Genomic DNA, 13,050 nt, shown 5'->3' on the forward strand with positions numbered 1-13,050 from the left:
GTTTTAAGTTATATATATATATATTCATGTATATGTATATATAAGTATACATAAAATATATATATAATATATATATATATAAGTATATGTACTTATTTTCAACGTATTTTAATAAAAACTAGGATTGAAACAGCGTGAATCACTTTACAGACCGTAAACAATGCAAGCTGGGGTGTCTAATATAGTAAGTATGGCCGACCAAGAATGCCATAACGTGTGTTTCGAATTTCTGACGACGAACGTTCAGAACTTGAATGGGAACGCAGATGTGTATAAGAGACAGGTTAAAGTGTTATAAAATAAATAACAGTAAAAATGAGTGATTCCCGCTGTACACTGCTGGGCACAAAGAAAGATGGCACTTTGCGTGCAGAAATTAAACTCTCTTTCTCTTTCGATAGACTATAGGCCTCATCTCCTCACATACTGTATAGTGCTCAGATGTAAGAATTTGGTAGCTTGATAACTTTCAGATTGAGAAAATATTGGGTTTTTTTTCTTGACATCGAATGGAAATTCAGGTTGAATGTTAGACCCTCGTGCGCATGTGGTTGACAAACGAATATTTTCAGAGGTCTAATTATTTTAGAATTGTACACTAGGCTATCATTTTCAGTCATAAGAAGACATCGTGAGTGGATTTCCCGTACGATTAAAAATCATAACGGTACTGGGTTTGCTCTGGTGGTGATATAAAATCAAGAAATAGGCCTATAAAATTAGAGCACAGTGGTGCAGTATTAGATGTTCTAAAGCAAGTGAGTAAGATTGATTTCAATACTTAAAATTCAATATTAAAAACATTTATTGTTTTTTTTTCTCTCTTTCTCTTTCTTCCACTTTATTAAAAAACCGACATACACACTTATTGGTTTAGTTTATATTAAAATTAGGCGTAGGCTTTAAATAATTTTATAATTTTTTTAATGCGTGTTTTAATCATAGTTTTATTCTATGGAATGCTGGTTGTTTCTTCTTCTATCCCGTTTTCCTATTGTACACGTTTTTTATACCCTCCACTTTGGTCATTTCAAACTTGTTCCAAACACAGAACGTAACACAACAGAGACGTAACTGGTAAAATGACGCCATTCTTTTTTTTAATAATAAACTGGTAATTAACGTTTTACAAAGAGTTTAAAACTAGTTACGTATCTTTCTAAGTTACCGTGAAATGCATACTGTAAACGCTGCATAGCTCAGTCGGCTAAACTGGTAGTTGCCACTGTTTGCTGAACCGTAGGTGTCAGTTGGTACCAGGTTATATTTCCATCTGCTGTTCTACTTTCCGTTTCAGTTAGAGGGCTAAAATGTAAGTACAGGTATTAAAAAGCGCACCGTCTTTCGGAAGAGAGGTTAAAGCCATTGGTCCGCCCGGGTGCAATATAACCCATACACGTTAAAAATTGCAGTACACTCTTTGGAAAAGATTAGGGGATTGTCTCCAGCTGTATTTCCCAATCACCACAAGAAAAGTCCCCACTGGAAACAATTCTTCGGACTTTCGTGGCTTATCCTAAGTGTTCACACCGAATATATCTTATCGATTCAAAGAGACTAATAAAACTATACTGCAATAATTAGTGTACCGGTACATTGGTCCGGGAGACCGATTTTTGCCCCGGACCAAATTTTTCCTGACACAACAATCAACATCAGAATGACAAAGTTAAATTAACATGTAAAAGTTGCCCTCTCACAACAAGCAACTTTTACATGTTAATCTAACTTTGTCATTCTGATTTTCATCATTACGTTATCATCTTTATTCATGCCATTCTTTCTTCTTTACAATTACAGTCAAATCGATTCCTAAAAAATGCAATGTCATGTCTGTTAAAATAGCTATGGTTCAATTCCCATTTATTAGATGTGTATAAGAGACAGATACACAGTTTAAAACAACAAAACCTACATATTATCTCGATTTTTATTTTTAAAAATCTCGAATTAATACAAGTAAAAATTAAAGAAGTTCCAATTTATTATGGTAAAAAAATAAAGAAAAAAACACAATAAAAGAAAATTTACAAAAAGATATCAAACGATTGAATGATGCTCTGGTTAATAATGCTAGTAATTTCAATGAAAACTTCGAGACAGAATATACTGATATCAACAAACACCTGGATCATTCAAATGTAGATATTTTAGCTGAAGAACAATATAGTGTTTGTGAAGGAATTGTTACGTTAGATGAATGTGAAGATGCCTTACGGAAAATGAAATTAAATAAAGCTCCAGGAAGCGATGGCTTGACAGTAGAGTTCTATAAATTATTCTGGAAAGACATTAAAAAAATTGTCTGCAATGCACTAAATGACTGCTATTATAGTGGTGAAAGAGTCATACACAAAAACGCGGAGTAATAAATTTACTATATAAGAAAGGAGATAAACAATTACTAGAAAATTGGCGTCCTATAACACTGCTAAATACCGATTATAAAATATTAACTCAAATCATGTGTTCCAGGCTGCATAAAATAATTGGAAATTTAATTAATGATGACCAAAAAGGATACACTAAAGGACGTTTTGCGGGCGAAAACGTTCGCCTAATTAACGATATTCTGCATTATACTGCAGAAGAAGAGGTAGAAGGTGCTATATTATCGCTTGGTGAGTCGAATGGCCGAGCGGTTAGCAGGGGCGACGCAAGCTATAGCCATAATATCGGCGCTGGTTCGAACGGCACGCTCGCCTATGGTTCTGGTGGTAGAACAAGTCTTCTCTGATAAGGACTATAAACCGTAGCCCAGTGTATACAATGGCTCGTGTGCACTATAAAGAACCCTGTACATCCTTCGAGAAGAGTAGGGGGATACCCCGGTGTACTGGAACAGACAGCCCCTGTGGTGGACGACGAGAGTTGCTGGTACCAGGTTACCGGGTAGCACAGACACGAAGGGACCCTTAGGGGCGAAGAAAGTCATTGATCGAGTTCCTAGTCCACATTTCAAGCGCCCTGAGCATCTTACATTAGATGCGCTATATAAAACTACACTATTATTATTATTATTATTATTATTATTATTATTATTATTATTATTGATTTCAGAAAAGCTTCAGTAGAGATTTTATGTTTAAAGTTTTAAAAGAAAATTAACTTTGGTGAATCATTTTGCAAGTGGGTAAACACAATTTATAACAATACAGAATGTGTCATTGTCTACAATGTATGGATATCCGAAAGTTTTAAGATGAGAAATGGATTAAGGCAAGGCTGTCCATTGTCGGCGCTTTTGTTTATTTTAGTTGTTGAAATTATGGCATGTAATATCAGAATAAGCCTGGCTTAACGTTGAGCCAGGCTTAACTCAAGCCTGGCTTATCTCCAAGTCTGAACGTAGCCTATGTGTGGTGGCGGCTCTATGATATAATTTATAGGGGGGGGGGGATGCTAAGATGTCCGACTGGGGGGCTAAGTATTTATGTGTGTAACTATAGTGCGCAGCCGAAGGCCCGAGCCCGGGGTGGGTATGGGAGGGGGATGGCCCCTCCTCCCAAAACAAGATTTTTTTTTAAATATTGGGACTTCTAGATGGCCGGAAATGGCTGGGATAAGAAAACTAGGCCTATTTATGTTTTCTTTTGGTCCGACTGCCCGATGACCTTTTGCCTTTTGCTTAAGCACCCTGCCCCCCCCCCCACTGGCGCCGCCACTGCCTATGTGCCATTGTGATTTTGTTAACATGATACTACATGTGATATGAACTTGATTTGTAATTCAAGTGGCATCATAACATGCTCATAAACATGAATTGTGTTTATCTTTCTTACAAAAATCACTTAATTATATATCATATTATGAATTGATATCGTTTAGTGCAAACATGTCATAGACAAAGGGCCTAAAGGGCTTATTCTTACAAACCATCATAACACCACCATCATATTACTTTATAGGGGAAATATCTATTTTTCTCTTCATAATTTTCCTTGTAAAAAAACAAAAAACAAAACAAAACAAAACAAAACAAAAATATTTTTGTTCGCATTAAAATTAAAATTAATATAATCTGCAATAGATAGGCCTACAATATGCCGTATCATATGTTGGTCAGGGGCAGTTAAAGCAAAGTTTTACTGTAACTCACAGACCAGTAGGTTTGATTCCGAGATATTTACTTAAATCGTCGGATTTCCATTATGATTTTAGGCTTTGAAATAAGCGTAATTATAATATCAATTATAGTTTTTTTTTTTTGTGGAAGTATCCCACACTATGTTTTCCTGTTTTAATGCTTTTTGAAATATATGGTTAAAGTATCTTCCCATTAGGACAAATTTATCGAGGTATGCATTACAGTGGCGGTTGGGGTGTTGCTAAATATTTCAGATGGTTTAATTAGGCACCTACGTCATAACTACCATTATTTGATACGAACAGTTTAAGTGTATATGGAACTCTAGATGCGCAGGGAATGGCACTTTCATGCGTTACAATTGTAGTAAGTGTCTTAAGTATTATATTTATTCCCGTTTTAAACATACACAGTTTAAAACAACAAAAGAAAATCTGTGATGGCATAGATTGTTAAAGTGTTATAAAATAAATAACAGTAAAAATGAGTGATTCCCGCTGTACACTGCTGGGCACAAAGAAAGATGGCACTTTGCGTGCAGAAAATAAACTCTCTTTCTCTTTCGATAGACTATAGGCCTCATCTCCTCACATACTGTATAGTACTCAGATGTAAGAATTTGGTAGCTTGATAACTTTCAGATTGAGAAAATACTGGTTTTTTTCTTGACATCGAATGGAAATTCAGGTTGAATGTTAGACCCTCGTGCGCATGTGGTTGACAAACGAATATTTTCAGAGGTCTAATTATTTTAGAATTGTACACTAGGCTATCATTTTCAGTCATAAGAAGACATCGTGAGTGGATTTCCCGTACGATTAAAAATCATAACGGTACTGGGTTTGCTCTACAGGAGTTCGTGCTTCGAACAGGTCATTCCATTCATAGAAGAAGCCATTTAATTGAGAAAGTGTACCTATTAGCAAAGGTTTTGCCCAGATCGAGACTAACTCCGGCTATATAAAATTGATTATAAGATTGAAAAATATTAATCTTATTATTGTAGTAGTTAGATAGATACTATGTACACGTTTAAATTATTGTTATATATTTGTTATGTCATTATACAGTATTTATATTTAAACTTAATGTATTGTTTAGGTATGAATTATTATATCCATGTAAAATTAATCTTATCAATTAAAATTGTATATTTTAAATAATATAGTAGGCGTAAGCCTAGCCGAGGTCTAGCCTAGGCTAGGTCTAAACGAGTGACTAGGCCTATCATGTGAGTGTATAACATTATTGAAAATATGAATAAAACGTAAAATTGTGAAAGAATAAAGGAAGAAGGAAGAAAAGGAAAGAGATTTGGAGCGGCTGAAATTATTTCCGAAAAATATACAATAGTAGTCAATGTGCTATTATTGCATTACGTTTTTGTAAACAATTTTAGGCACTAATCATCAGAGGTCTCGGTGCCATAGCCTACACTTTTCATAATTCGAAATCGAATCGGACCTTAAGTGATTTCCAAAATCTCTTTATAAGAATAATTAATGTTTAGAAAAACAAACTAAAACAAATGTCTTACTGGAAGTACGTATAAATGATGATGATGATTCAATTTTATATAGCCGGAGTTAGTCTCGATCTGGGCAAAACCTTTGCTAATAGGTACACTTTCTTCATCAAAAGGCTTCTTCTATGAATGAAATGACCTGTTCGAAGCACGAACTCCTGTAGACCAAACCCAGTACCGTTATGATTTTTAATCGTACCGGAATCCACTCACGATAGCCGGAGTTAGTTTCGACCTAGGCAAACCTTGCTAAAAAGGTACACTTTCTCCATCAAAAGGCTTCTTCTATGAATGGAATGACCAGTTCGAAGCACGAACTCCTGTAGACCAAACCCAGTACCGTTACGATTTTTAATCGTACGGGAAATCCACTCACGTTACACTAAATTATTTCAAGACCATAACGAGCCTAATTTATGGTGCTATCTAGTTTTTGTAATCATTTTGATCTTGAAGCCATACAAACGGAGACTGAACAAAATACAAACGGTACTTTTCGTTCATAAACATGAATTGTGTTTATCTTTCTTTGTTACCAAAATCACTTTATTACATCATATAATGAAGGCGGATAATAATATAGTTTGACGCAAACATGTCAAGACAAAAGGTTTATTGTTAACTAACAATCATGTTTTTAGGCCTGAGCACTCGTATGTTTATCGAGTAAGGGAGAACAAAGTCTAAAAATATTGTATATGGCGCTTTTTATACTCATTTTCAAGAGCCTTACATCTCACAACAATAAAAATACAGTTCATGAAACAGCAAGCATTGACAACATAGAATAGGCCTAACATGCAGCAACATTTAATTGGTAAACTTCTTTAAAAAATCATAACTTATGTTGATTGCCCACGGATTATGATTTTAAAAGCATTAATATGTTGATTGTATTATTGCGGAGTGCTTGGCTGAGAGGTTCCCAGTTCTCGACCAGTATTTTTCGGTTCATACCCTGCTATAGTCGGTTTTTAATTGGACTCCCTCATTGCTCAGCTCCTAATAGTTATTACATTTATATTTCGGCTAAATCAGTTATAAAATCATTTAAAAATTCTAATTAAAAGCAGGTATAATTGGAAAAGAGCCAATTCACTATAAATAAATAAATAAATATGTGTATTATGTTTATAACCTGCCTTTATAGACTTTTATCACGTGATGAGGCATGTAGGCCTACTATAATTCCGATGCTTCCTCAGTTTGTATAATTTAATCACGTGATCTTCCCTGCCACTCTTGAAAAACTGGGGGTGATATAAAATCAAGAAATAGGCCTATAAAATTAGAGCGCAGTGGTGCAGTATTAGATGTTCTAAAGCAAGTGAGTAAGATTGATTTCAATACTTAAAATTCAATATTAAAAACATTTATTGTTTTTTTTCTCTCTTTCTCTTTCTTCCACTTTAATAAAAAACCGACATACACACTTATTGGTTTAGTTTATATTAAAATTATGCGTAGGCTTTAAATAATTTTATAATTTTTTTAATGCGTGTTTTAATCATAGTTTTATTCTATGGAATGCTGGTTGTTTCTTCTTCTATCCCGTTTTCCTATTGTACACGTTTTTTATACCCTCCACTTTGGTCATTTCAAACTTGTTCCAAACACAGAACGTAACACAACAGAGACGTAACTGGTAAAATGACGCCATTCTTTTTTTTAATAATAAACTGGTAATTAACGTTTTACAAAGAGTTTAAAACTAGTTACGTATCTTTCTAAGTTACCGTGAAATGCATACTGTAAACGCTGCATAGCTCAGTCGGCTAAACTGGTAGTTGCCACTGTTTGCTGAACCGTAGGTGTCAGTTGGTACCAGGTTATATTTCCATCTGCTGTTCTACTTTCCGTTTCAGTTAGAGGGCTAAAATGTAAGTACAGGTATTAAAAAGCGCACCGTCTTTCGGAAGAGAGGTTAAAGCCATTGGTCCGCCCGGGTGCAATATAACCCATACACGTTAAAAATTGCAGTACACTCTTTGGAAAAGATTAGGGGATTGTCTCCAGCTGTATTTCCCAATCACCACAAGAAAAGTCCCCACTGGAAACAATTCTTCGGACTTTCGTGGCTTATCCTAAGTATAAAGTTTTAAGTTATATATATATATATTCATGTATATGTATATATAAGTATACATAAAATATATATATAATATATATATATATAAGTATATGTACTTATTTTCAACGTATTTTAATAAAAACTAGGATTGAAACAGCGTGAATCACTTTACAGACCGTAAACAATGCAAGCTGGGGTGTCTAATATAGTAAGTATGGCCGACCAAGAATGCCATAACGTGTGTTTCGAATTTCTGACGACGAACGTTCAGAACTTGAATGGGAACGCTACGCCAAACAGCTTTGTAGAAAGTCTACAGCAGAGCTACCTACGATACTTTATTTATCCCTTGGATGCGTTAAAAACCCAGAAAATGTGATAAGAATTTGGTTAAATATGTTTCATTGAAATTGTATTTCAGGTGTGAATTCACGTATGAAAAATGAGACTAGTCGTCACGTTCCAGACAGTTCTTCTCATTTCGAGTTACTCTAAGTTCTCTATCGGTACTCCTCGCCCCGGAGGGTATGTATGCATAATAACGCTAAATGACATAATAGAGCAAATATCCCTATTGTAGAATTAGTAGGCCTAAGCCTTCACAGGGCATAATTTTTTACTTGGTGATATGTCCATTTTCTCACCATTCCTGAGTTTACATTTAAATCATAATTTTTCGTAGGCCTATCTTGACTCTTGCGAGTATACTTCTAACCTTATCTAGACTTAACTTTATCTAGGCACACTATCCTTTCATATTCGTCTCATTGTTTTAATTGTGGATATCGTTGGATAGGATAGAAGGGTAAAAACAATTGGCCAATGATGAGATAAGTGGTTAATAAAGTGAGTGATGGCGTTCGGACTTTTTCATTTTAGTTGTTATAGGACCTCATCCTACCTGCGTTTAGATAAGCCATAGTGGGTAAGCTTTAGTAAGTAAATAAGTGTTTTATTATGCTTATTATTTTTTTCTATGAATTTTATATTATTACTATAGTAGCATATTATTAAAAGTGAATGATCCTATACACAGTGAGTTATATGCGAGGTACGGAAGATAAACTAATACTATAAACTTTTGTTTTTGAGTATAAATAATACTAATATATATTTTTTTTTTATTTTACAGAGAACATGTATGCAGCCATAGAGTCTCAGCACAACGCACGCGCCAGGTTTCATATGCCGAATCGCAGCAACGTCGTAGTACAACACGTTGTGGATTTTTGAATTGGGGACGATGCGCAACATACAGGTCAGTGTTATTTTTCAGTGCTTACCTGCAATCGTAAGACTTCAAACAAACCCGGATCTACTTCATATCTTGTTCCAAAGTTTTATTTATTCTTGGTCATTTATTTACACGAATATGACTTAAAACTGATAACATTGTTCTTTGCCACTACTTAATAACATTAGCCTAACGCACATGTTTGCACACGTGACGCACAAATAAATAAATAATTAATAACAATCAAATATTTCTGACAACATTGATGATTGCCACTTACAAATTTATTGTTAAAGGGGCTGCAGCTGTTACAAGTAAACGAAATAACTGGAGTTGAATATATAAGGCTCCGTCATTAGCTTCTCGCACTAACATGAAGAGCTGTAATCTACGCTGTCATGGATGACGTAGAATTCAAGATTGTGTAATAAAATGAATTAACTAATGTGATCATGTTAGGTTCGGTACCCGAGTGTAAATATCACTCAGAATGACATCTACATAAACAAATCTAGCCGTCTACAAAACACGTCAAATTAAGAACTACTTACGGCGAAATAAATAAATAAATTTCATTTTACTATTTCTTCCTGTGGTTGCAAATGTGTTCCAGAAAGTAGTAAAACGAACATCAATGAGTAGGCCTATATAGTGTACCGGTAGCTAAAAATCACGAAGAGGAGGAAATGTCGCGAAAGTTCATTTTGCCTCTTAAATTTAAATCTGAAAAAAAAAAACATTGCGTACACATCTAAAGTAATCTTCCCGACCCTAGCCAGTTGTTGCGGGTCAGCCAGCTGCCTCGGTTTAATGCATGCAGAACTTGTGTCCTGGATAGAAGTTTGGTTTCTCGCTGGGAAAGCTGACAGTTTACTTGAATTACTGAATCCGTGTAGTGTATTGCGCACAGATGTGGTTTATGCGCCGAATGAACCTTATGGCTTTACATGAAAGACGAACATTGTACGAAAGTCAGATTACTTATGTTGAAGTGGTATTTGTCTCGAGCCAGTGGTGATTCTAGGGAATGCGCAAGACAGTGACGTAACGCCCGTGAGCTCTCGGGGTTCGCAGCCCTGGTCCCCGGTTAAAAGTGGCCCCGATGCGGCCCGAACTCCTCTTACTACCAGCAATGTATGCATAGTCTTGACCAGTGCTCTCAGAGGCAAAGCACCAGTCCCAAGTTTAAAATGACCAGAGAGGCCACTAGACCTTGTATTGTAAGAGACACATAACCTGTACAAAGATTAACTAACGTAAAATTATATAATTTACTGCGTTGATGATATTTAAAAAAAAAATAATACTGTGAAGGGAGCCCTAATTAGTAGCAAGAATTTTTCTACGTAACTTTTTACCCAATTACTGGCCCTTACACTCCTGCCATGATGGTACATTAAAGGAAGACACCCGAACAATTATCTGTGTTTTTATATACGGTGACATAGAAATTTGTTTGATATCGAACATTATCAAATATCCTGTGCTTTTCTCTCATCAGTGATCGATGACAAGTGTGCTCCGTATGAAAGTGAATGGCTATTTCATAGAATGCAGCTAGCAGCCAGCCTACACATTTTAGTGTGACAATGTATACAGATCTACCTACCGCCAACACCTACACACATTGGCAAACAATTGGATAGGGGTGCCTCACCAACTTAAAAGAACAGATTCCTTCGGTACTCCACTTAGAGCAACCAGGAAAAAAAAACCACCAGCATCCTCAAATCCTTATAAAACATCCCAGCAGTCGACTCCAATCCCTGCACCCACTCTCCAAACAACAACTACTATAGAAGTTACACGGTTCAATCCACATTGTGGCAACGGCTCCACCCCAGGTACCAAAATGGCCAGAATGAGAAAGGCCGAGCGGCAATGAACCGAACTGTTATCAATAAGTCTGGCTTTAGGTTTAACTTGAAACAATAGTACTTGATCTACAATGTATGTTACGTCATTATTCTCCAAACACGAGCGAAGAGTTTCACCAGAAAAGATTGAAATGTTTGTTTCGTTGCCTTAGTTAGGTTTGAATTTTTAATGGCTTGTTTTGTTTTTTTTTTCCTTCCATGCATGATATCTAGCCGGACTTACTATCGTAAGTATCGCACCCAATCATACGCCGTGTATTCTACAAACTACTATTGCTGCTCGGGTTGGGCTGAGGACAATTTCGATGATTGTACAATCCGTAAGTAATAATTCTGAATTAACAATGTCATTGCTTGATAAGGATATATCATTTCTATATCCATCCTATCCGTTTCTTTCTTTCTCTTTTTTTCTTTTATTAATATTTTAAGAGGAAATGTCCCACTCAGCAAAGCTGATTTTCAGGGGAGTTCTTATGCTATTATAATGTATGGCTGTGTGTATGGTGTATCAAACATTAATTTTGTCTATTTTGTCTATAAAAATATTACAATTCATCATAATTTCTCGACTAACACTACTCTTTATTCGAATCTATAAACAAGCTCGCTGTAATATTGTGAATTGTGGCATTGGTGGGACATGCATTCAACCTAATGTATGTGCTTGCAATTCTGGATTTATCGGGCTAACGTGTGAAGGTCAGTAAAGTATAATTGTATATAAGTATATTCAACAAATATGAACTATTTACTTACATATAATGTTTATAAAATTAATAGATAGAAATACATTTTCCTATTTGCCCTCTTCCAAATTAAACTCGGCATTGCTGCTAGAGACCCGAGGAAGCCACAATGTAGCTAAGGTTCCATAAAAGGACAGTGTAAACACATCAGGGGTGGCGCCAGCAGGAAGCCGGGGGAGAGCTGCCCCTCCCCCCGTTGGGGAGAAAAACCACAATTCGTTGGGGGAGAAAAAAAAATTATATGTATTTTCTATATATTAGTAGACTCTAAAATCGATTAAATAAGCCTTTGAAACCCTTAAATTGTCAACATTTTCGGGGGCTTCATTCTCTGGACCGCTTTAACAACATTTTAAGTGACGTTCGACCAAGCCCACATTGCTCTTGTCGGGGGAATCGCCCCCTCGTCATGAGTCCCCCTTGTCGGGCAGATCCTGCCGCCATCCCTGAAACACATGCAAACAAGTGCTTTTGAAACCACTGCAACTCCCAAATAAGTGGGGCTGCAGAAGTGCGCCTGATCAAACGTCCGCAAGATTCTTTAATTAGTTGTAGTATGCCTTAAAAAAATAAATAAATAAAGACAAATAGAATGGCAATAGCTGCTACTAGCAGAAATTCAAGTGAAGCTAACCAAGAAACGTAAGTAATTTGAGTACTATTCGCTGTTTCATCGATAATTCTCTGTGTGCACATGTAGTGAGATTTTCTATTCTTCATCGGGTGGACTATATTACACGACTGGGCGCTTGCCTGTCTCTAATGACTACTATTATTTTCTGAACCGAATCCTTCATATGCTTGGCTAATCTGTTTTTTCCAGCATTCAACTAGACTTACAAACGTGTAAAAAATTACATTCTCGGCCGGTAGTTTTATACACGGGAATAGTCATCAAATAATTAGTAAAAAACTAAATATTTACTTTACAATTGTTTAGTAAGTTAAAAAATATGCAAATTAATCGAATACAAATTAGGAACGCGGATCTCTTGTCGGGTTCGTGTCAAATTTTAGCGGAATACACAAAAACGACATGAGACGACTAAGAGCTGCAGTGCGTAGTGCTTTCCTAATAGATTTACGCAGCTATCTGTATCTCTATTGTAATTATTATTATTATTATTATTATTATTATTATTATTATTATTATTATTATTATTATTAATTTTATTATTGTTATTATTATCAGGCCAAAATAAAAATTAATAATGGTTTGTTGTGACTCACTTTAATGACGTGTTCATTGAGATTGAAACGGTCTTTGATTCATAATACTATGTCACCTTGTTTATAAAAGCTGCTGACGCTCTGATTTGCACAGATTAGATAACACATTTTTCGTTAAAATGAAGAAAAATGAGTTTGTGTCGTAGGAAGGCGTATGCTTGGCGATTTTGTAGAGGCGCTATATTTGTTTTAGTTTGAGGGGTAATTTGATCGTTTGCATTAGACATGTGAATCCTCTCTTTGCTTTGCTTCCAAGCGTCGCAGACCTTATTATGAC

The 13,050-nt window shown here is 35.6% G+C and overlaps 1 long non-coding RNA gene across 1 annotated transcript in view; it reads left to right on the plus strand.

The window, feature by feature from the left end:
• Positions 1-11,042: 11,042 nt before the first annotated feature.
• Positions 11,043-13,050, plus strand: part of LOC117125329 — a 6,329-nt gene continuing 4,321 nt past the window's right edge. The window contains exons 1-2 of the long non-coding RNA XR_004448104.1: positions 11,043-11,114; positions 11,401-11,496. This is a non-coding gene — a long non-coding RNA (uncharacterized LOC117125329). The remainder of the gene's footprint in view (positions 11,115-11,400; positions 11,497-13,050) is intronic.

Source organism: Anneissia japonica, unplaced genomic scaffold (genome assembly GCF_011630105.1).
Source record: "Anneissia japonica isolate Jap-2015-1 unplaced genomic scaffold, ASM1163010v1 scaffold315_len769609_cov171, whole genome shotgun sequence".
Taxonomy (NCBI): domain Eukaryota; kingdom Metazoa; phylum Echinodermata; class Crinoidea; order Comatulida; family Comatulidae; genus Anneissia; species Anneissia japonica.